Genomic DNA, 24,130 nt, shown 5'->3' with positions numbered 1-24,130 from the left:
TGGCTCTCCATTCTATTCCATTGGTCTTTATGTCTGTTTTTATGTCAATACTATGATGTTTGGTTACTATAGCTTTGTACCATATTTTGAGGTCCTGCAGTGTGATGCCTCTAGCTTTGTTCTTTTTGCTCAAGATTGCTTTGGCTATTTGGGGTCTTGTGGAGTTCCATACATACAAATTTTAAGATTGGTTTTTCTATTTCTGTGAAATATGCCATTTTGTTATCTGTAGATCATTTGGGGTAATATGAACATATTAATAATATTAATCATCCTAATCCATGAACACAGGATATTTTTCCACTTACTTGCATTAATTTCTTTTATCAGTGTCTTATAGTTTTCAGTGTATAGATCTTTCACCTCCTTAGTTAAACTTATTTCTAGATATTTTATTATTTTTTATAGCTATTGTAAATGGGATTATTTTCTTGATTTCTTTTTTTTTCTAAAGATATTCAGTTTTATTACTTCTAATACAACTGATAACACAAAAAACTTTATAAGGAGGTTATCAAAAAAATACTTACCATTTTCCACTAGAAGGTCCTTAAGGGTATTATTGAATAGAATAAGATCATGTGTGTTATGTACATTTACATGCACAATTTATAATTCTCATACATAATACTTTACTTCTACATGTTGATTTCTTTTTTAGATAGTTCATTGTTAGTGTATTGAAATGCTACTTATTTTTATATGTTTATTTTGTATCCTGCAATTTTATTAAATTTGTTTATTAGTTGTAACAGTCTTATGGTGGAATCTTTAGGGTTTTCTATATATAAGATTATGCCATCTGCACATAGGGAAAAGTTAACTTCTGTCTTTCCAATATGGATGCTTTTTAAAATTTCTTTATCTTGCCTAATTCTCTGGCTATGACTTCCAGCACTATGTGCTTCCAATACTATGTCGAGCAGAAGTGGCAAGAGTGGGCATTCTTGTTTTGTTCCTGGTCTTAGGGGAAAAGTTTTCAACTTTTTATCATTATATATTATGTAAGCTGTGAATATGTCACATATGTCCTTTATCATGTTGAGGTACATTCCTTCTATACCTAACTTGTTAAGAGTTTTTATCATGAAACGATTTTGAATTTTGTTGAAAACATTTTCTGCATCTATTGAGGTGATTGTGTGTTTTTTCCCCTTCATTCTGTTAATGTGGTTTATCACATTCATTGATTTGCATATGTTGAGCCATCCTTCCACCCCAGGGATAAATTAACAATTAATCATGGTGAATGAATGATGTTTTTAATGTGCTGTTGAGTTTGTTTCACTAGTATTTTACTAGGGATTTTTGCATCTATGTTCATCAGGGATATTGGCCTGTAATTTTCTTTTCTTGGAGTGATCTTGTGTCACTTTGGTATCAGGGTAATGCTGGTCTTATGAAATGAATTGAAAATCTTTCCATCCACTTCACTTTTTTGGAAGACTTCAGGAAGAATTTGTATTAGTTTTTTAATGTTGGGTAGAATTTATCAGTGAAGCCATCAGGTTCTGGGCTTTTCTTTTATGGGAGTCTTTTTAATACTGATTCAATCTCATTACTCATTATTGGTCTGTTCAGATTTTATTTCCTCATAATTCAGTCTTGGTAAGTTATATGTGTCTAGGGATTTAATCTGTTTCTTATAGATGATCCAATTTTTGGTGTATAATTGTTTATAGTAGCTTTTTTATGATCCTTCATATTTCTATAGTATCTGTTGTAATGTCTCCCTTTTCATTTCTGGTTTTATTTATTTGAGTCTTCTTTCTTTCTAGTCTTTCTTAGTTGGTTTAGCTAAAGGTTTGTCAATTTTGTTCACCTTTTCAAAAAAACAACTCTTAGTTTTGTTAATCTTTTCTATTGTTTTTCTAGTTTCTATTTCATTTATTTCTATTCTGACCTTCATTACTTCCTTCATTCTACTTACTTTAGTCTTTGTTCTTTTTCTGCTTCCTTGAGGTGTAATGTGAAGTTGTTTATCTGAAATATCTCTTTTTTGATAGAGTTTATTACTAAAACCTTCTCTCTTAAAATTGCTTTTGCTACGTCCTATTAATTTTGGTACACTACGTGTCCATTTTCATTAGTTTCAAAATATATTTTTTTTACTTTTCCTTCTAATTTCTTCTTTGACTCATTGTTTGTTCAGGGAGATGTTGTTTAATTTTCATGTATGTGTGGTTTTTTCAACTTTCTCCCATCATTGATTTCCAGTTTCATATCATTGTGTTTGAAAAGATACATGATATGATTTCAGTCTTCTTATATTTGTTAATACTTGTTTTGTGGCCAGAGAAATGTTCTGTATATATCTGTTGGATCCATTTGATCTAAAGTGTAGTTTCACTCCAATATTTCTTTATTGATTTTCTGTCTGGATGATGTGTTCTTTGCTGAAACTGGGCTATTAAAGTCCCTGGATATTGCTTCTATCTTTCCCTTCAGAGCTATCAATATTTGCATTATATGTTTAGGTACTCTGATGTTGGGTGCATATATAATTAAATTGTTACATCCTCTTGATGAATTGACCCCTTATTTATTATATAATGACATTCTTTGTCTTTTTTTACAGTTTTTGACATAAAGTCTATCTTATCTGAGTGTAGCTACCTCTGTTCTCTTTTATTTCCATTTACATGAAGTATCTTTTTTCAGCCCATTTCTGTCAGCCTATGTGTGTCCTTAAATGTGAAGTGAGTGTCTTGTGGGCAGCATATAGTTGGGTCTTACTTTTTTTTTTAATCCATTCAGCCACATTGTCTTTTGATTGTAAAATGTAATCCATTTACATTGAAGGTAATTATGGATAGGTAAAGACTTATGCCATTTTGCTACTTGTTTTCTGGTTGTTTTATAGATCCTTTGTTTCTTTCTTCCTCTCCTACTGTCTTCCTTTGTGACTAGCAGATTTTATTTCACAGTATACTTTGATCCCTTACTTTTTACCTTTGTGTATCTATTATAGGTTTTGCTTTATGTTACCATGAGGCTTAAATAAGTTAGACATCTTGTAGTTATAACAGGCTGTGTTGATAACAACATAATTTAAATTGTATTCTAGAACTCTACAGTTTCACTCCACCTCCCCCAACACTTTTATATTTTTGATGTCACAGTTTATATCTTGTAATGTCATGCATTCCTTAACAAATTATTGTAGCTAATATTATTTTTAATGGTTTTGTCTTTTAACCTTCATATTAAAAAGACAAGTGATTTGCACATCACCATTACAGTATTAGGGTATTCTGAATTTGACTGTGTACTTACCTTTACCAGTGAATTTTAACTTTCACATATTTTTTTGTTACTCGTTAGTGTTCTTTCCTTTTCACCTCAAGAACTCCTTTTAGCATTTTTTTTTTTTTTTTTTTTTGTAAGACAGGTCTGGTGGAGATGAACTCTCTCAGCTTTTGTTTGCCTAGGAAAGTCTTTATTGCTCCTTCCTTTCTGAAGGACGGTTTTGTTGGGTTGGCAGATTTTTCTTTCATCATTTTGCATACATCATCCCACTCTCTCCTTGCTTGTAAGGTTTCTGCTGAGAAATCTGCTGCTAGCTTTATTGAGACTCCCTTTTATATGATTTGCTTATTTTCTTTTGCTGATTTTAGGATCCTCTATTTGTCTTTGATTTTTGATAGCTGGATTATAATATGTCTTGGTGTAGTCTGGCTTACACTGTGAATCTGATTGGAAACTTCTGACTTTTCTGTACCTGGATATTTATATCTCTCTTTCCCCAGATTTGGAATGTTTTCTACTATCAATTCTTTAAATAAGCCTTCTAACCCTTTGTCTCTCTCTTCTTCTTTTTCTCAAACTTCTATAATGCAAATATTTATTTTTTGGTAGAAGTCTCATAATCCCAAAAGCTTCTTTCATTTATTTTAATTTTTTATTTATTCTGCTCTGACTTTATATTTTCAAACAAGTTCTCTTGAGTTCACGGATTTTGCTTGATCAATTCTGCTGTTGACGATCTTTGTCAAATTTTTTATTTCATTCAAATTGTATTTTCCAGCTCCAGAATTTGCTAGATATTTTAGAATTTCAATTTCACTGTTAAATTTCTAACAGTGCCTGGGAGCCAAAGAGACCAGCCTAGAGCTTGGGGCTGGCCTGACACTGGGGTATGCTTAGAGCTTGGGTCAGTAGAGGCTGGTCTGGAGTTTGGGACTACAGTGCTGGCCTGGTGCCTGGAGCCATAGGGACCAGCCTGGAACCTGGGTCAGTGAGTCCAGCCTGTAGGCTGGGTGTTTAGTGCTGGCCTGGGGGCTAGGTCCATGAGGGCTACTAGCCTGGGTCCTGAGGCCATGGGGGTCAGCTTCGAACCTGGGTCCATAGGCTCAATCCTTGGTCTGTGGGGTCCAACCAAGCTCTGAGGACTCTTAGAATGGCCCCAGCCCCTGGGTCTGTTGGAGCGTAAGCGTGAGCCTGGTGCTGTGGGGTCTAGCTTGTTACCACAGGTAGCAGCCTGGAGTCTGGGGCCGTGTGAGCCTGTCTAGTACTGGGTCTTGCTTGGGCAGACCTGGTGTCTGGGTTTGAGGCAAAGTCCGGTGCTCACTTTCTGCCCCTTCCCCCATGTGGAGGGCATCTGTCCCTGTGCTCTGCTGCCTGGGGTTAGGTGATAGAGGGGTGGCACAGGTATTGTAAGGCTGCCATTCCTACAGACTTTAATGCATCTTCTCTTATTTCTGCCCTGCCTCAAGGTGCTATAACCTCTCACCTGGTTTCCTTAGCTCTTGTGAAGGTGTTTTTGAGTGTGGAAGTTGTTCATGTGTTACTGTCCTTGTGAGACACAAGCACCGGGAGCCCTTTTCCACCGTCCTGCTCAGGTCTCCTTTTCTAATTAACTTCAGATATGGTTTCCTTGGAGCCCTAGTATGCAATATTGAATTTTTGTTGAGAGAAGAATAAAATATGTAACAAATGCTAATTTTAGTAAACTTTTATAACATGAATTGTTTATGTTCATTCAGTCATAGAGAATAAATGAGCTAATTGCCTGTTGGAGAATGACCTGTTGGAAGTACATCGTTTAAACAATTTCTGGTGTGCTCTCGGGTGAAGGGGATGGTTGCCTTCTAATTCAGACAGTCGCTATCATCTTCTGGCTCCTAGGTGCCCTGAGGGCTAGATTTTGTGGTCATGGTCCTCTCATTTGTGCTTCTTTGCTGTTCTGTGGGTCTGAAAAAATCTCTGCTCAGCAATCTAAAACCAATCCATGTGAAAACCCTGTACTGCGCAGGTTTGGGATTCCCTGTCCTATGTAGTAGGAGAGGGGACTGTCACTGGTCCCCTAAGGCGGGGCTTGAAGGGAAGATGCATCCTGTGAGTGGAAGGCACTCCATGGAAGGGAAGGGACCAGAGAAGGTGAGAGCCACCTGCTGGGGGTGGGGATGACGGTGGGAAGTGAGCCTGTGCTCAACTATTGACTATTTCCTTTTCTTTATTTTTATATAATTGGCCTTTCCTGACCTGTATTCAAATGCAAAGCAAGCACATTTCTTAATTTAAGTGGAACTTATCCTCATTAGGTATAATCTATACCTAATAATATATGTGTATTATAAAGTAGAATTTATCAATGTCTCTGAAGCTTTAGAATAACATGTTTTTAAAGCAGTGGGGAAAATCACTTGATTTATTCAAAAGATATTTGTTGAATGCTAATTACATTCTGGTCACTGTTCTAGGTGTCTGGGATACTTTAGTGAACACAAAAGGCAAAAAGCTTCCCTCATGGGACTTCTGTTGGTGGGGAAGAAGGGTACTGCATTCAACCTAATAAATGTGTAGATCATCTGTTAGTAGTATGGTCGAAGGTGACATGTACCATGGCGAAAGAGACAGGAGAGCAGAGGAAGGAGGGTTGGGAATGACAGTATGGGGGAGACAGTAATCTGTGGGGGGGCAAGTTGCTCAACATGGGGCTTGCTGGGACAGTGGCATTTGAAGGCATGCTTAAAGGAAGAGAAGTAGCTGGTGAAATATAGTTAGAGGAAGAGCATTCCGGGCAGAGAGAAAAGCCAGGCAAAGGTCTCAGGGCAAGTGCAACACTGGAATGTTGCAGACACAGCACAAAGGCCAGTGTGCTGGGGGTTGAAGGAGTGGGAGGGTGTAGCAGAGCAGGAGGGAGGTCAGAGAGGAAGTGGAAGCCAGCTCCCTCCGACACGCAGCCCCTGGAATGTCTCTGAATGGTATAGGGGGCCCTTCAGGGATTTGAGCAGAGGACCTGACTTCTGTTTTCAGACCTGCAGTGGTTGCTGAGTTGAGAAAAGACAGTGGTGGGTGGGCAGAGTCAAACTGGAAACAGGACACCCGCGAGGGGCAACTCCAGTGGTGGCGACAGCAGGAGCGCAGCGGCAGGGGAAGTGGGCAGAAGTGACCACATTCTGGTCCTGCTCTGCAGCTAGAATGAGCAAGATCTGTTGCCGACCTGGATATGCAACATGAGAAAAAGGGAGCAATTAACAGTAACTTCCCAGTGTTTTAGATCATTAACTGTCAAAGGGAAAAATAGATTTTTCACTAGGAAATATTTATTCTTGAAAAGAAAATGACAGTGGAAGTGTGCATAGTTAATAATTTTAGACATTAAAATTGTACTGTCTTTTATGGTAAGAACAAGTACTTAGAAATTTCACAAACATGTACACAGCAGGAGCAGACTATCAGATTTTATAAGCTGGTGCACTTGTCTGTTTAACTTCCTTGCTTCACCAAGCTACAAAAAAGGAAAATGTAGCCCATCCTTGTCATCTGTAGTTTAAAAAGTGATCCCAAATCTGTTTTACTTAGTTCTTATGGTTCTTTTGCCAGAGTTTGGGAATTTTAGAGAAAGTTAAAGAAGCATTTTTACAGTAATAAAAGTCAGCAAAAATTCCCAATAACAAAGAATCCTTATGTTAACACAGAATGCTGGGGTGTTATACTGGCGCATTTTGCATTGCCCATGAGAAAGGAACCTTTGCAGGACAGTGACAAGGAGTGTGGAGGTAAGAACAAAGCAAAGCAAGGAAATTAACAACTGATTCTCCTCCTATGGGGTGCCAGCAACTTTCACCTGCTGTAGTTAAATGACTCCATACAGCCTCTCTGCCATGTGACGGTGGGATGTTACCACCAGCGCTCTCTCAAATCTTTTCTCAGCAATGAGGTGGCAGTTAAACAAGGACCTCCCTGCCCCCAGGGTCCTCCCTCTCACACACCCTCACCTGATCCCTCCTACATAGCGAAGAAGAGGGTAGGTGAACAGTCAGCCACAATGTGGAAAAGTAATATTCTAACATCCATGTAATGAAAATGTACTATGTGAACATACACAGTAAGTAAAAAAATAAGTCCACACTCCAATCAGAGATGCAAAATTTTTTCAAAAAAGAGTTGCATATGTCATGGACAACACTGTTCTTAGGAAGTTGCACAGAAATCTCACATTGTATCCTAGCTGAAGTAATATATCTTTTGTCTTTGTTCTCATTTCCAAAATTTAGGGGTTGGAAGATGTATTAGAGTTTTCTGGAGAAGCAGCACCAATAGCACGTGCACATATATATAAAAGATATTTATTTTAAGGAATTGGCTAATGAGATAATGGAGGCTGGTTAAGTATAAAATCTGTAGGGTGGGCTAAAAGGTTAGAGACCCAAAGAAGAGCAGATGTCGCAGTTCAAGTCGACAGTCTGCTGAAGACCCAGGAAGGAGCCGGTGTTCAAGTCTGAAGGCTCCCGGGGAGGACAATTCTGTCTTGCTCAGGGGAGGTCAGTCTTTGCTTCTATTCAGGCCTTTAACTGGATGAAGCCACCCATATTGGGGAAAGGAATCTACTTTGCTCAAAAGTCTACTGACTTATATGTTAATCTTATCCCCAACCGCCCCAGAATAATGTTTGACTAAATATCTGAGCTCCCTGTGGCCCAGTCAAATTGCCACATAAAATTAACCATCCCAAGGTTTTCTTCTCTTTATGCCAATTTTGGGGCATGACTTTTTTGTTGTTTTTTACAGTGTAGGCCTAGAAAATTAGGGCCCATGATTTTTGACTATCCTATTACGTATGAGTATTGCCTAGTGTGGTAGAATCTCATATGATATTCTTTGCACATAGCTGGAGAATCTCTGTAAACTCTTTGAAATCTCTGTGAACTCTCTTGAACTTGTCTTTGTTGCGTTTTGGTGGGGAAATAACTAGAGTTTAAATTGTGTCTGGCAAAGATGATTTTAGAAATGAAACCAAGGGAAAATAGACCGTTTTATTAATCTTTGGATGTCCACAAGAGGTAGAAGAGATAATAATGAAATAAAGGCTTCCCTTTTCACTGTTCGAGTTACAATATCCCTCCCAGGTTAGAGGTTTTCTGGCTTTTCCAAAGGAACTTTCATCAGAGTGGTGTTGTTAGTGGGATAATTTGATTTTAGTCTTTTCTCCTATGGGTGGCTGGTTTCTCCCCTTCTTGACAGTGCCTGTGTTGTCTTGCACTCATGGCATCAGAAAAGGATATGAAGCTCATTCTGCGCCCCCCCCCCCAAATGCAGCAGAGGCAAACTTCAAACTATCAGGCAATCTGATGCTGAAAGACAACCTCAAATGTGACTGTGTCCTCAAACAGTAAATGCCAGAGGCCAAAAATCTATCCTCCTGTGACTCCTCCAGCATGGGGAGAGGCCAGGGGCTCCATGGAGACTCCCCCGCTGTTTGGTGGCACCGCGAAGAGCATCCCTCACCATGGAAACAGGAGCTCAGAGAGGGAGGGCTTTGCTCTGGGTGCTGCATGAATACGTGCAGATGTTCCGTGGGCCGTGAGCCACTGCTTTAGGTGAACGCTCTCCCGGGGTAGATGATGCCTTGAGTGTGGGTTACAGAGACAGGGAGAGGGAGCGATGGAGGAGAGAGTGAGAGAGAACCCCTCACCTTGAGATTATTCAGCTATTTAATAGATGAGTCAGATCCAGGAATTACATAAAAAGCCCATAGAGGGCTAAATTTTTAGGATCACACCTTTGTGCTGAGATCCTGCTCATCAAACATGCAAAATTCCTCATGGTCTTATTCTCTTAGGCTGCATATGGCTGTTCCCACCTTTCTCACCTGGCGCTCCTGGCCTCTCAGAAGCAGAAAGGGAAAACAGGCAGAGTTGCTCAAGGCAAAGGGGACAGGCTCCGGGGAAGGAGCATAAATACTCTCAGAGGAGCCCAGCAGCAGGGGCAGATGTCCTACAACTGTCGCCCCGATGTTGGCTGACTCTAAGTTCTGTTTGATGACAGATGTTGATTCCAAGGGCTGCAGGTTTTAGACATTCCGGGGATTTGGGAAGCTGGAAAGGAGGCGCCACACGGCTTCCTGGAATATCAGTTTACTCCGTGGAGGTTCAAGCATTGGTTTTAATGCTGATACACTGCTTTGTTACGGGCTAAAGCGCAAGATCTGTGTGCATTTCGAGGCTAAAACATGAAGTGTAAAATAACATCTTGCATAGTCATGGACCCCTCATGCTACAACCCCAGGACCCTTGAGGTTATTGCCTGCCTTCCTTCTTTCCTTCCTTCTTCCCTTTCTTCCTTTCTTTCTTCCCTCTTTCCTTCATTCCTCTCTTAACATTTAAGAGCCAGGACCTGAGTTTTCAGTGGTGCCGTGGCTAGGATGGACACTCTGGGGTCGCCTGAAGAAGTCAGCACAGTCAGTAGGAGAGGACCAGTCAGCACCAAGAGCCTGAAGGGAAAGTCTCGCAGAGAGTGATGGAAAGAGAAGCACAGTATAAACCACGCTAGTTGATTACAAAAGGTTAAATCCTGGTTAATGCATCCTATGTGCTTCCATGACCGCGTTGCTGTACGTTTGCTGATGACGGAGCGGTTTGTGGTCTTTCCTTATCTGTAAACTGTCAGCCGCCTGGGGCTCACCTCTCGGAATTGGGTGGAGACTTTGGATGTGTGTTTTGAATATTAACTACATCTCAGATTTTATTTTCCTTTTGCTACCTTGAGTTTATAGTACATACGTTTGTAAGCTGCCTCAAAAACTTTTTTACACAAACAAGGCGAAAGAAAATGCAACAGATTTGAATGAGGTTCTTATTTAAAAATATTTAATGAAAGTAGTAGAGCTATAACAATGTTAGTACTCAAATAGTAAATTTCAGACTGTATGTATATGTGTGTATACATGTGTATGCATATATGTGTGCATATAAACAGTACAGTATACAATATACAATAGGTACATTTATATTTGATTCACTTTATATTGAAATATACATGTTTAAAATATTTTAAAATTAAATAATAAATAATATATACAGTATATAATATCTAAATTAAATGTTATATTTAATTACATAATTTAGTTTATAAAGTAAAATTATTTAAATTTGGATATATTTTATTTATTTACTATAGGTAGAGTCAACATTTTATGATGATTATATAATGATTAAAGGATGATTAGCTTTCTGTATTGTTCCCTTCTGTGTGGGGTAGAAGAGAAACTTAATATTGAAAAATGATGTAGTGGGGCTGACTCTGTTTTTTTTTTTTTTGGAGGGTGAATGCCAAAAGCTCATGGGGGTTTCCCACAGTGAGGCATCCCGATGGGCGAGGTATTGTCAGTGAGGCAAGGGGTTGACTGGGAGGAGGGGACTGAGACCTGGTTCTTACATTCTTCTGCATAACAAAGGAGTAAAACTTTGGGAAGGGTTCCTAAAAGCTGCCAGGAAGTTTCTAGAAGGTGACCCAATGACAGGGCAGGAAGCTGGGGTCTGGGACTGCTGGCAGCCACTGAAAAATTCACAGTAACAGGGATAGACAAGAACTTCTGGATGACAACGTCTACCATTTGGTTCTGAGCTTTTCCATTTTTGTACTGTGTGTCAATTTTTCTCATGTATCCGCCAACTAAACCAGGTCACCACAGGGACCTTGTGTCAGTGGTGCTTTGGGGAATGAGGGAGAGAAGGTGCGGTTTCATGTTGTGCATCACACAAGATGAGGAAGGGCAGCAGGAAACCAGAGCAAAAGCCACAGTGAGCACTAGCCGAGGATTTTTTTAGGAGGTAAAATCATGAGTCTCATGCAAATGTAAAACGAACCTTGAGTCAATGCTAGGATGTTGTGACTGGTTCAGCTGAGGATGTGATCATAGAGATTTGTATTCTCTATGGGACATAATCTGTTTGCAGTGCCATGAGCAGGAGTCCTTCGCACTGCTAGGGACAGGAAATGTTTGCATTGCTGTAAGTTTCCTACTAGTTACCTTTTATCTCTACAGAGTTGTAAACAGCCTAGGCCTAGTCAAAGACAAGCAAAGAGGTTAGGTAGTCAGGATGGGTGAATTAGGACACTTAACACCCACTTATTCAATTTTTGCTCACTTCAATCTTTTTTTTTTTTTTATTTCAGCTCATCATGGGGGTACATAAGTTCAGGTCATATACATTGTCCATGTCCCGCCATCCCCCTGAGTCAGAGTCCCAAGCGTGTCCATTCTCCAGACAGTGCACCTGGCACTCATCATGTAGTCATACCTCCATCCCCTCCCCCCCCACCTCCCCGAGTCAGCACCTTCAAGCATGACCATTCCCCAGAGAATGTGCAACGCACTCATCATGTAGGCATACACACATCCCCTCCCCCCACCCCCCATCCCAGTCTGATATCCAATTGGTATCCTTCCCCGATGTGCATTTAGGTGATGATCAGGGAAACCAGTTTTCTGGTGAGTACATGTGATGCTTGTTTTTCCATTCTTTGGATACTTCACTTAATATAATGGGTTCCAACTCTCTCCAGGAGAACCAAAGAGATGTCGCATCATTATTATTTCTTATAGCTGAGTAGTACTCCATGGTATACATATACCACAGTTTACTAATCCATTCATGGATTGATGGGCACTTGGGTTGTTTCCACATCTTTGCAATTGTGAATTGTGCTGCTATAAACATTCGGGTACAGGTGTCTTTGTTAAAGAATGACTTTTGTTCTTCTGGGTATATGCCCAATAATGGGATTGCTGGATCAAATGGTAGGTCTACTTGAAACTGTTTTAAGGTATCTCCATATTGCTTTCCATAGGGGTTGCACTAGTTTGCATTCCCACCAGCAGTGTATGAGTGTTCCTGTCTCTCCGCATCCACGCCAACATGTGTTGTTTTGGGATTTTTTGATAAAGGCCATTCTCACCGGAGTTAAGTGGTATCTCATTATGGTTTTGATTTGCATTTCCCTGATGATTAGGGATGTTGAGCATTTTTTCATACGTTTTTTAGCCATTCTTATGTCTTCTTTTGAAAAATTTCTATTCATGTCCTTTGCCCATTTTTTGATAGGATTGTTTGATTTTTTCTTGCTGATTTTCCTGAGTTCTAAATAGATTCTTGTTATCAGTCTTTTATCTGATGTGTACAACTTTCCTGCCAACATTCTTGGTGTGGTGATATATTGGGGGAGACCCTGGATTTAACCATCACTTACAGTCTTTGAATTTGGACTTTGTGTGAACCCCAGTCATACAAAGCTTTTCACAGCAAACTTTAGGAATACTCAAAAAATACTCGTGTATTAAGGCAGTCAAGGCACGTTTCTGCTCTATTTTTAAAATAATACGGAGAACCAGGCACACTTATCTATCACAGGGTTTGGACTCTTGAAATGGGAAAATAGTCATCTAGGTTTATTAGTGGATATTCATAGTTGTTAAATGAATTATACAGAAAGTGCACCTAATAAACAGTTTAAGCAGTTTTAACTTATGCCTGTGATTTAGGAAAATAACAAATGTTATTAAATAGAAAAATTTAGAGCTGTTTCCTTGGGCAAAGACATCAAGGCTTGTCAATCCACATAAAGAAATTCACATAGAAAAACAGCTAATATAGATATAATTCCCATTGTAATTTCTCATCAAAGTGTTTTGGCCAGTGACATTAAAACCAAGCCAATGCACCTCTTGAATAAATATGTTGCCCATTTATCTTGATTTTCTCTTAAAATTAAAAAAAAACTATTCTAAATGCCTAAAACCACTCTTATCCATAATAGATGGCCAATAAATGGCTATTTTTCGTTCATTACTATTCAAATAGATTCAACATTAAATTAAAATAAAATCTCAGAGTAGCGAAACACTTTTGGAAATTTTTAAGTAGATATTGCTAATTATAAGTGACATAAAATCATTAGGAATTTTTGCTTATCTGTGTAAGCACACCTGTGTTAACTTTTCCACTAAACTACACTACACTGTGTTTCTAATCTTCCAGAAATTAAGAAGAATCATGTGTTATTTTAAGAAAAATTAGTTACAACTAATTTTTTGTCAAATTTTGTGAGATGTCTTTCTCTGATGCAGTTGATCAATACATTAGAAACAAGTTTGATATACTTTCAAAAATAATTAGCCTCCCCCAAGGCAACCCTGCCTTCATTACATTTTCACAGTTAGGCGGCTGTGTGTCATTAGTCTCCCTGATAGCATTCTGCGAATTACCACCTCATTTTCAACACACATCTGTTGGAAGGAAGCTGTGCTGCCACCTCCCTCCACCTTCCCTATTTTACACCTCTAAAAGTGTTGAGGCACAGTGCTAAGAGTTATAAACTGTCTTGCTGAAATTCTTTGAAAAAACACAGGGGCCTCCCATATAATATAAATAATGGGAATCAAACATTCTAGAATCAAAGCATTCATTGCCCTCCACTGTCAGGGCCCAGCCCCTGGGAAAATGTGTTACCTTTGGCTCTAATTCTTTTTGAAATGTCTCCAGAGAGTGTGAAAGTGTAATGATTTCTCTGATTTCAAAAATATGAAATGGTTCCAAACAATGTTCATGTTGTAGTGAGTTAAAATTCTGAGAAATTCTCTCCATTATAAAGAAAATAAAAATAAAAAACAAATTGAGCCTAGAGAGGGAAAGAGAGGAAAGTCTAGTGTAAAATATCTAGACAACGTAACAAAAGCAATCATTAGTTTTATTATGTTGGGCGCTAAGCATATGGTTTAAATTTGTTCAAAGAAAACACACCCAATTTAGTTGTACTATTGTACAGCTATAAGGGCATAAAGTTAAATATCTGTTAGAAAAAGTGCTTAGAACAGAGACCACTGTTGTTCTTTCCACAGGAGTCCTGTTGCTGTATGGTAATTATAGTGACTTCAGCACCTTCTGAGATTTCCGCTTTCATGCTCAACTGGCAACAGTGAATGGCCTGTGTGGGTGGCAAGATCCACGTTGCATCAGTAGCCACTACATGTGGGTTCTGGTTCTTGCTTTGCCATTCGTTTGCTGGGGCTTCATGACATTTCCCTGTGCCTCACTTAGCTGCCTTCTCCCTCCAAGGGAAGCTTACACTGGCTTTGCCTGCCTCTTGGGGTTGTCAGGGAGAGACAAAATCCAAATTCTAAGAACTAACTGGGCACTGCACTCGAGTAAGGCTGAGAAATTCAATTGTCATAATTTATTGTCTGCATGATTGAATGTGGTTCTAGATTTATTGTACGCTTTAAAAAACAGAGGGAGAAAATCACACTTTTGTAGCATTGTTGAATTCTTTTTTGTCATTTCTGCTAATATTGACAAACGCTGGGCATTTGAGTCCATTGCATTGTTCCCGAGCAAGGCTTTCTGTTGCCCTTGAGAGCTTTCTACAGTAAGGGCTTCTGTTGCAGGGAGCTTCTGCCGGGAGATTTGAAAATGAATTTAATAGTTTTAAATAGTTTTTTTTTTTCCTAGATGAATTTACATTGTTAATCTTTTCCAAATCAATAATTTTGGTAGGTTGACGAAAATGTTTTCCGACTGCATGAGAGAAAAATATACATAAATATTAATATCTAGAGTGTCTCTGTCCTTGGACCAATGTCATCATCTTTAAGGTGCAGTAATGTGGAATCCAACGTGCAAGTGTTAATGGCCTTCTTAATGCACATACTTCAATATGCTGTCACTTTAACCTTCTGTGCCCCAAACTGTGTGGCACATCATTGTTTAATAGTGACAGAGTCTAGCACTAGGCCCTACATTGATGACTTTGAGCAAAACCATGCCAAATTTCTACCATCGAAATTGTAACATGTAAACACATAAAACTCGTTAAGACATGTTTTAATATGGAAGGTATGTGAGAGATAGTAATGTCTAAAAGATTTGAAATTCCTCTTAACTATGTCTCTCTCAGGTATTTAGAAAACAAAGTCTATAATATTTCTAAAAACATAGCTTCAATTTGCTATGCATAGAATTTGACTTAATGGTATGTGAGACTATGAAGAAGACTTTATTGGTGTCTGCCGTGTTTTTCTGTTCACATCAACTTTAGATTTTAAAAGGGAGGGGGACCAAGAGGACTGATACTCCCCCCGCCCCCCACAGGCTTGGGCAGATGCTTTGTCTTATGCGTTAGTTAGTGACTCTTTAACTTTCATGGGTAGAGCTACATTCAGACAAAGAGAGGATTCCCTTTTCTAACAGGTGAGTGAGCTGCGGCACAAAAGAAACACATCCAGGCCGTGAGGCTGCAGCCCCTTTAAGCAAGAACTCAGAAAAACGGCTCCTGACTTTCATTTGTTCATTTGCGTCATTTCTGGTGTCCTTTTGTTTTAGACATGATTTACATTTTATTGCTCCCATGATTCAGTAAGAATAAATAATTTGCACACTTGGTAATGGTGAGGTCGACTTAAACCCAGGATTTAAAAAGCATTCTTTCTTTTTTACCCTATATTCCCCCAAATACACAGATAACACAAGAATGACTACATATAGCACCCCAGTGGTTATAAATTAAAACAGGAATAGCACCAAAAATCATACATTCAAGTTGATTTTCTTCAGTCTGTGCATGTGCACGCAGTTTCTATCTCAGCGGACTAAGTTTGGGGATAAAATATCGTTGTACGACATTTAATTTTGTTTGGTTAAGCAACATGGTAAAGAAAGTCTCATTTATTCATTTTTACTGTAGCTCATACATGCTGCCAGAGTTACCTGGTACAAAAGATCATTAGATGTGTGTGGAGGGGGCTGCGTGTGCATGCACGCACATGTGTGTGAAAAAATAAGGTCCAAAATATTTGCAACTTACTTCTTTTCACGGCTCGAATACACATTTTGACCTGATAAGAGAGAGAAAAAGTGCTGAGGGTAACCCCTGTAGAGAATCCCATGTGAGATGTTTCCAAAAGGGCTAAGGACTGAAGCACATCAGAACACATAGATGAGCAGATACCACCCTTGCCTCCCTTGTGTGATGACAACCACTGGGCACTTCCCTGCGTGGACGAGAGCACTGGGCTGTATGGGGTGAGCAGAGGTGGATCTGATGTGCAGCAGACTTGGGTGAGGAGCTTTGTGACCTTGGTCAAATTACTCACAGCGTTTGTCTCTGGTTTTGTCATGTGGAATTGGGGATATTCCTAGAATCTACAGGACTACTGAGAGGATTAAATGCCTAATTGCAATAAAACATTTAGCACAGCACCTGACATGTTAAAAGGGTTCAGTTACTATAGTAGTTCCCCCCTCATTGGCAGCGTTACCTTCTGTGGTTTCAGTTACCCATGGTCAACCATGATCCGAAAGTGAGTGAGTACAGCGCAGTAAGATACTTTGAGAGTGAGAGAGGGAGAGAGAGAAAGAGCATGTTCATGTAACTTTCACTACAGTGAAAGTATGTTGCAGTGCATTGTTATAATTGTTCTTTTTTATTGTTGTCGGTAATCTCTTACTGTGCCTAATTTATAAATCAAACTTTATTGTAAGCATGCATCAAATTAAATTAAGGCCATTGAGGCAGAAACAATTTGATAAAGGTTTATTGGAAGCCAAATGTGAGGATCCACCCAGGAAGACACACCAACGAGGTGGGGCGTGTTCCAGAGTCTACTACAAGTTGGAAGGCTTTTACGGGAAAGTTTAGAAGGGTGGGGACTCCACATATCGGGGTTGTCCTTTTACACTGGAGGGTACAGCATACAGGTTACAATCATTGGCTGTAGATTACAACATACAGGCTAAAATGTCTACGTGCTGGAAAATTAGAAAGAAATCAGCAAACTTCACAATTCAGAAACAGATCAGCATTCTTTTCAATGTCAGTAGGTCATACATTAATCAGTATGTCAACAATTTGAGGAACTTAGATAAGATTCTTTACTCAGGGACAGGAAGTCACCATGAATCACAAGACCTCCCCAAGGTGGGTTAATTTAGAAAGCCTGTTTACTTTTAAAGTAAACTGCAGAATGTGGCCTGTGGGTTGTCAGTATGTATGTATGGGGAAAAGCAGTGCATAAAGGATCCAGTACCATCCATTGTTTCAGCCATTCACTGGGGGTCTTAGGACACATCCCCTATGAATGAGGAGGGCTACTGTATTGTTGTGTTGTTATAGTTGTGGTAGTTGTGGTAGTAGTGCTAATATCAGTAGTAATCATTGTTAGATTTATAATTCTTTGTTCACAACCTCAGTTCAACTCCTGAAATTACAAATCTTCTCTATTGACCAAGAACTAATTTTTTAGGCTGTTCTATGTATTTTAAAGATTATATGTAATAAAGAAGTTGCCACAATTTTAATATAATGTAATATTTTTATAATTTGCTATTTTATTTGGTGGATAGAAAGGTAAAGCAAATGCAACCACTCTGGAAAACTATCACTCTCTTAAAAAGGTGGTCCTATGCCTGTCCCATGACAAAGCCATTCTACTCCCAGATATGTCCCCAACAGAAATTTTTACCAATGCCCACAGATAGTACAGGTACCACAGTTTCACAGGTGTACAGAGGTTTACACAGTGCTATTAGCGGTACTCTTCATAATAGCCCTAAACAAGGAACCATCCAAATTCCCCCAAACAGCTAAGTAGATAGATAAATTATGCTCATACAGTGTAACCCTACTAAGAAATGAGAATGAACTGCTAACAAGTATGTACAGCCATGTGGGTTAATCTCACAAAGGCAATGTTGAATGAGGGCAGCCAAACAGGAGAGAGTCCATACTGAGTGGTCTATTCATAGAAAGTTCCAGAACAGGCAAAACTAACCTCTGCCGTTAGAAGTCAGGAGAGTGGCTGACTTTGGAGGGTAAATAATGACTACAAAGAAACATAGGGGGTGGGGTTCAGGGGTGCTGGTAATTTGTCTTTTGACCTCAATGTTGGTTACATGGGTGGGGTCAGTTGTTAAAAATTCAACTGGGCTATTCACCTCAATGGACTCTTCTCTAGGTACATTACACTTTGCTAACAAGTCTTTTTAAAAGTAACCAAAAAAAAAGTCAGTGGGCAAAATGTATCATCTTTATTTTTTAAAATAGTGAGTAAAATTTTAACAATTTGAATGGAATTTTTTGAGGGGGTTAAATTAAATATATATATTTGATAATATCCTAAAATAATTATAAACTTGTGCTCAAAAGCATACTTCTCAGTGTTGGCAGATGCCATATGTAATTGAGTACACCACGTAGTATGAGTTTTATCATTTCCTTCCAAAATATAAAAAAGTGAAACTTATTATGTCTTGAATGCTCTTCTAATGGATAAGTTTGTTGGAGAGGATATAAATCCTTATGGTGGAAATAATTATGGGTAACTCATGAGTATCAACAGAATTGAATCTGTTTCTGTAACTTCGGTGCTGAACATCAGAGAAAGTGCCAAGTTCTTCTAGAGAAAAGACTAGCAGATAAATCCTGTTTGTTTTAGCCATTATCTTTTTTTTTGTTTTTTTTACGTATTTTTTTTTTCTGATGAGGATGTTATCTCTTTCTTCCTATTTTTTATTCTTATCTTTCATTAGATCGAGTTCTGATTTTCTATGGTAGACAGAGAACTGATTTTATTTCTTAGACTTCAGTGAAAAGGGATTATTTTTATATTTCTCTTAATTTGTGAGTATCATGTGAATGAGGGTTGAACAGATATATTTTGAAAATTTCTTTACACATTCACACACATTTTATACCTTTCCATGTTGAGATCCTAAATGCATGTGAGCTGGCTTAAATACTTTTAGAGAAGAACTTTTGTTTACTTTTTTGGACTCTTCCAAATATCCCAATTTTTTATACAATAAAGATATTTTACTTTGTCCTTTAAATTTAAAAATAAATATTATTTTTATCAGATGTTGGCTTACAAAACTATGGTCACAGGACTAAAGTAAGGAGTAAACCTTCCTACTGCTCCCTCTGAACTTCCCTTCACGTTTTCTTCCCAGTTCATGGTTAATTGCCTGGATCATATGGCTTAGGTCACCATAAACACACTCAAAAGCTCCCTTGTTTAGTTAAGACCACAAACATTTTAGCTGACAAAGTTGTGAGCACACTCTATTTTAAGTGTACATCTTATTAAATATTTGTGATCATCATCATCAATATTATTAATATCATTATAAATTGATTACTATGTCCCAGGCACATAGCTGTGCATTTTGCATGCATTATACAAATATTACTATTATCTAAATAGTTAAAGCTCACAGCAATTCAATGTGCAGTATTGGCCTCTAAACTGGGGCTCAAGAGAGTTAGGAAATGGTCCAAGTTCAAACTCAGAGTTGGCTGCCCTTCCTCAGGCTATCTGGCTTCCCCAAAATGATCAGTGTGCCTTGACGAAGTGCCTTTAAATGGGGACACTGCAGTAGAAATGCAACGAGGTTTTGGGCACAGGCCCTTGGGGAGTGCAGAAACATCCACAAAAAGATGAAACATGTAAGGAATAAAAGTATCGGATCACTAGTAACATGACAAATAGTGCGAATCCCCTACAAAATCAGGAATGGAACGAAAGACCAACGAAGACATGAAGGAAACATGAAACTAAGATTGAACAGGCTGAGTGTTTTGCATGCAAAGGTCAGCACTTTCATTAATGAGCACATTGATCATGCCACTGAGGAAAACATGACTCAGATCATAACCAGGCTGGGACAAAGGCTGCAGAAGGAGCCTCCGACTCTAATTCACAAACACGACAAAGGAGGCCCCAGTCCACTTGTAGGAGAAGCCTCTCTGCTACATGTAATGAGGAGTTTTACGTGAGAAGGGACCTCAGATGCTGGCCGAGTGTGGCCCTGGAAGACGCACCCCCCTTGCGTCCTTCTGAAGGGCACTGCTCCGAGTGTCGAGACCGAAATCAAAGCAGATTTGTGACCCAGAAGAGCTGACTGAAGTGCTAATGCACCTGCAGAGTGAAAGAAATGAAAGCTCACCATTAACTGTGCAGGACAGGCTGAAGGAGGGATGTGGAGCACCTCGCTGCTGCAGAAACTTCTGGAAGCCCTAGGTGGTCTTCAGAATCCAGGGTAGGTGAGGCAACAGTGAGCCCCTACTGACTGTTTGGGATGATGGGCTTTTTTTTTCTCTGTAGAGGTGCCAGTCTTCAGATGCCCTCGAGGGCCTGCAGAGCTCCTTGGAAGGTCACTGGACCGGGTGCTTTGGCCCCACTGGTGCTGGGTGTCTGCACAAGCCCGGCTCCCTGGCTGGTCTCACTGCAGAGGCCCTCAGAGGACGTGTCAAGAGCAACTTTTCCCTCCGTCTCTAATGGACACGGACCCCCGTTCCCAGGCAGGACGCACAAGCTCTGCACAAGCCTTGAGGTCATCATTATTTACAACGTCTGGGGGAATGCTGCCGTCCCCTGTGACGCCTGTGATTAATGATAATGTGCAAACCTGAGCTAATTTGCTGACATATTAGATCTTCGTGAGGCGCCAGGATGGAAGCGGCATTTTTCAAACTCTGCTCTGCAGGAGCCCCAGGGGCTGTGCTGGCTCCGGCTGGAAGGGGGTGGGGTGGGCGGTAGCTCCCGTGGCTGCTGCTCCATTTTTAGCTATTTTGTGTGTTTATTTGTTTATAATTCTTGTTGACATTCTGGATGGATGAAGAAAAGTGTTGTCAATTAAAAAAGAGAGAGAAAACAATAGAATGGAATATCATATGCTGCAAAGGAGCACGCCCATAGGGTTCTTGTGCCATTTTCTGGAATCTCCTGGGACTACATGTGCGTGCGTTTGTTTTGATGATCACCCGTGTGCATCTGTTTGTTAGGGCTGCCGTAACTAAATGCCATGGGATGGGGGCTTAAACAGCATTCATTTTCTCACAGTTCAGGAGGCTGAAAGTCCAAGATCAAGGTGTCCGCAGGGCCAGTTCCCTGAGGCCTCCCTCCCTTGGCTTGTGAGTGGTCACCTTCTCCCTGTGTCCTCACGGGTCATCCCTCTGTATGTGTCTGTGTCCTCATCTCCTCTGTTGGCATGACACCTCTTCTCGTAGACACCTGTTCAGTATGACACCTGCCCTGATGCATTAGGGCCCACCCTGGTGACCCCACTTCACCTCAGTTACCTCCTTAAAGGCCCTCCCTCCAAATGCAGTGTGGCATCCTGAGCTACTGGGGGTTAGGACTTGAACATGAATTTTGGAGGGAGACAATTTAGCCCATAAGAAAATCCAAAAATAGCTGTATGTGCATATTTTGTATCGCATAGAACCAAGAATTTCGGAGGCCTCATTTGCAGTCCTGTTGACGTGGATGGTGACACCAGGGCACTGCCTAAGGGGGCAGGGGGCACCTTCCACCACACTGGGAAGCACGGCCGCCTTAGGTGGCCTATTTTATTGTCAGAATTTCTTCTTACCCATCGTCCTTTCGTCTAGTTCCTGTCTGTTTCAGTGGTGGAGCCCCAGTAAGCTTTGTAATGAATTCCAATATTTGTCTCAGTACAGTCAAATCGCACATTTGGTGCAACCTAACCACCTGTACATCCGAAAGCAATGTGCCGCTCTCCCCTGCCTGCAGGGCATTCTGTTTTTCTATTTCAGTCTGGTGGATAAGCTCAGAACCGTTACCTGAGATGACTGCCAGCAGGTAAACTGAGTCACTAAGGCTGCTTTTCAGTAAGGTCTCTGCCCGGTTGGTGAACTGCCCCTTTCTTCCCCCAGAACAGCACGGACGCTTCAGCTCAAATAAATTAGGGCCCCACGTGGGCTGTCTTAGTGCCAGGGAAATAGGTTCACGGCCCACTGAGAGGACTGACCTGTGTGTATGACCGTAGCAACAAAAATACCAAGCGCACTGCTGCGTTTGTGCTAATAAGCAGGGAGAAACTGCGTTTTCTCCCCTCGTTTCTTTCCTCGCAGTGACATGCATTAGCTGACACTCGGTTTCTGCATCGTACAGGTATTGGGAGAGTCAGTATTCTAGAAGGGGACAGAATGGGAGACACATCAGATAATTGTTCTGAAAAATGAGTACAAGTGCTTCTTTCTTAAACCAAAAAACATTTTAACACACAAAAATTTTAAATAAACCACCCCCTTCAAAAGAAGAAAAAACATGCCAGTGACAAAAAACGAATCAACTGTTCATGAGTTTAACCTTGAACTATCTGCAATACCACGTTAAATCTCTAAGCTCCTACAGAGTAATTTTGGTAATTAAAAATCCACAATAAAATTATTTTTCAAAATGAAGTTTTACAATTTTTTTCACTTAGGAAACAATAGATCCAATGTGATAATGTTCATGTGCATCTCCACTTAAATAACACAAATTTATGAAAATTAGAACTTATACACTGATCAATTAAAAGATGATTATTTCCCAAATGTTTTCTTTAGTTTAAAAAATGATTTACACTTCAGGATTGCCATACATGGCTCTTAGTGAATTTAAAATATGATTCAATATTCTTCTCAGGAACATATGCTTTGACAAGTGAGGTAATCTCGTGTTCTGAACTTAAGAATTGAAGGATGAAGTGTCCCCATTCCCTATATTTATGCACAGACACACACTCATGTCATTGACTCATCTGTATGACGTAATAGACCCACAGCTGCCATCCAGAGACGCGGGGTCACAAAGCTGAGCTCAGAGCCAGCTTTATGGCTCGAAGAGTAACGTGGTATTTGGAATGTCGCTCTGCTCCTCTGAGCCGTCCCTGTGGGTACGATGCTGTAGCAGGTGCCTTCTCCTTCTAAGTCAGAGTATCTGATACCAGCTTTGTGGGGGTGTGGAGCCAGGCTGCCTTGGAGTGAATGCCAGCTCCAGAACTTAGATGTGTGTCCTTGGGCAGGTGGTTTATAGGTTTTTGCCTCAGTTTCCCCATCAATAAGGCAAGGAAAAAATAGCAGCCAGCTAATCAGGACATTGTGGAGGATTACATTATTTAATCCCTGCAAAGCACTTGGAACAGATCAGAACCCTAGTACTCTGGACACAACTAGTTGCTGACATTGTTTTAAAACACTGGGTTAAAAATCACTGCACCAGAGGTCTGAGAGCTAGACCCTGTTGTGCCACTCCCGAGCTGGCGGTAGCTGGAGGCACAGAGTCTCATGTGCCAGGAAGGAGTGGTCCAAAAGCCTCCCCCTCATTGAGTCAACTGTCCCTGCTTGCTGGTGTAAAGTGGCTTCTTAGAGTTGACGGGAGCTTGTGCCTCTGGCGCAGGACCAGACTGCTTGTTCTGCGTGTGTGGTCAGGACTTTAGAAGTAAAGAGCTCACATCGATGGGATAATTTGCCATAATCGCTCAAAGTTCATGTCGGCTATGCTGAGCCTATAAGAAAGAAAGTTGCCATTTATAGATCTTTGCCAATTATATTTTCCCCCCTCTGATACATTAAAGGCAGAAAATATCAGTAAAGAAATGGCTAGATAAAATTGAATATAACACCCAGAGTTCAGGGACGGAAAACCACCATAAAAATGACCTAATGAAAATAAAGTTGCTAGATAAAACAAAAATAATTTATAATATTTTTCTGATATATATTCAGCATTCCAATTCTACTGACTAAAGAATGTAAGTTCTTTCCTAGCCTTAATTAATAATATTAATAAAAAACACTCCGACTTTCATGACTAAGAGTAACCCTAGTGTTGGTCTCAAAATGCAGGGGAGTCAAGTCCACTGAAGATGAGATGATATAAAACTTGAGCTCCAAGCACCCTTTATAAGCAAACCTTGCCTTGGTGACAGAGGTACCAAATAGCACAAGCAGCTTCGGTATGACATTGTTGTAAGCCTGCCCCATTTCATTGGCATGAATTTGAGGATTCAGGGCTGTTGGATATTCTGTTTCTGTGGTTTAACACATGAAATTAGTGGCC

The 24,130-nt window shown here is 40.0% G+C and overlaps 1 protein-coding gene across 1 annotated transcript in view; it reads left to right on the top strand.

The window, feature by feature from the left end:
* The window catches only part of DSCAM (DS cell adhesion molecule), a 718,109-nt gene that overhangs the window by 307,518 nt on the left and 386,461 nt on the right, over positions 1–24,130 (top strand). The window lies entirely within an intron of this gene.

The sequence above is a fragment of the Lemur catta genome, chromosome 1 (assembly GCF_020740605.2).
Source record: "Lemur catta isolate mLemCat1 chromosome 1, mLemCat1.pri, whole genome shotgun sequence".
Taxonomy (NCBI): domain Eukaryota; kingdom Metazoa; phylum Chordata; class Mammalia; order Primates; family Lemuridae; genus Lemur; species Lemur catta.
Note: the sequence above shows the minus strand (reverse complement) of the source record. Positions and strands in the feature narration are given on the sequence as shown.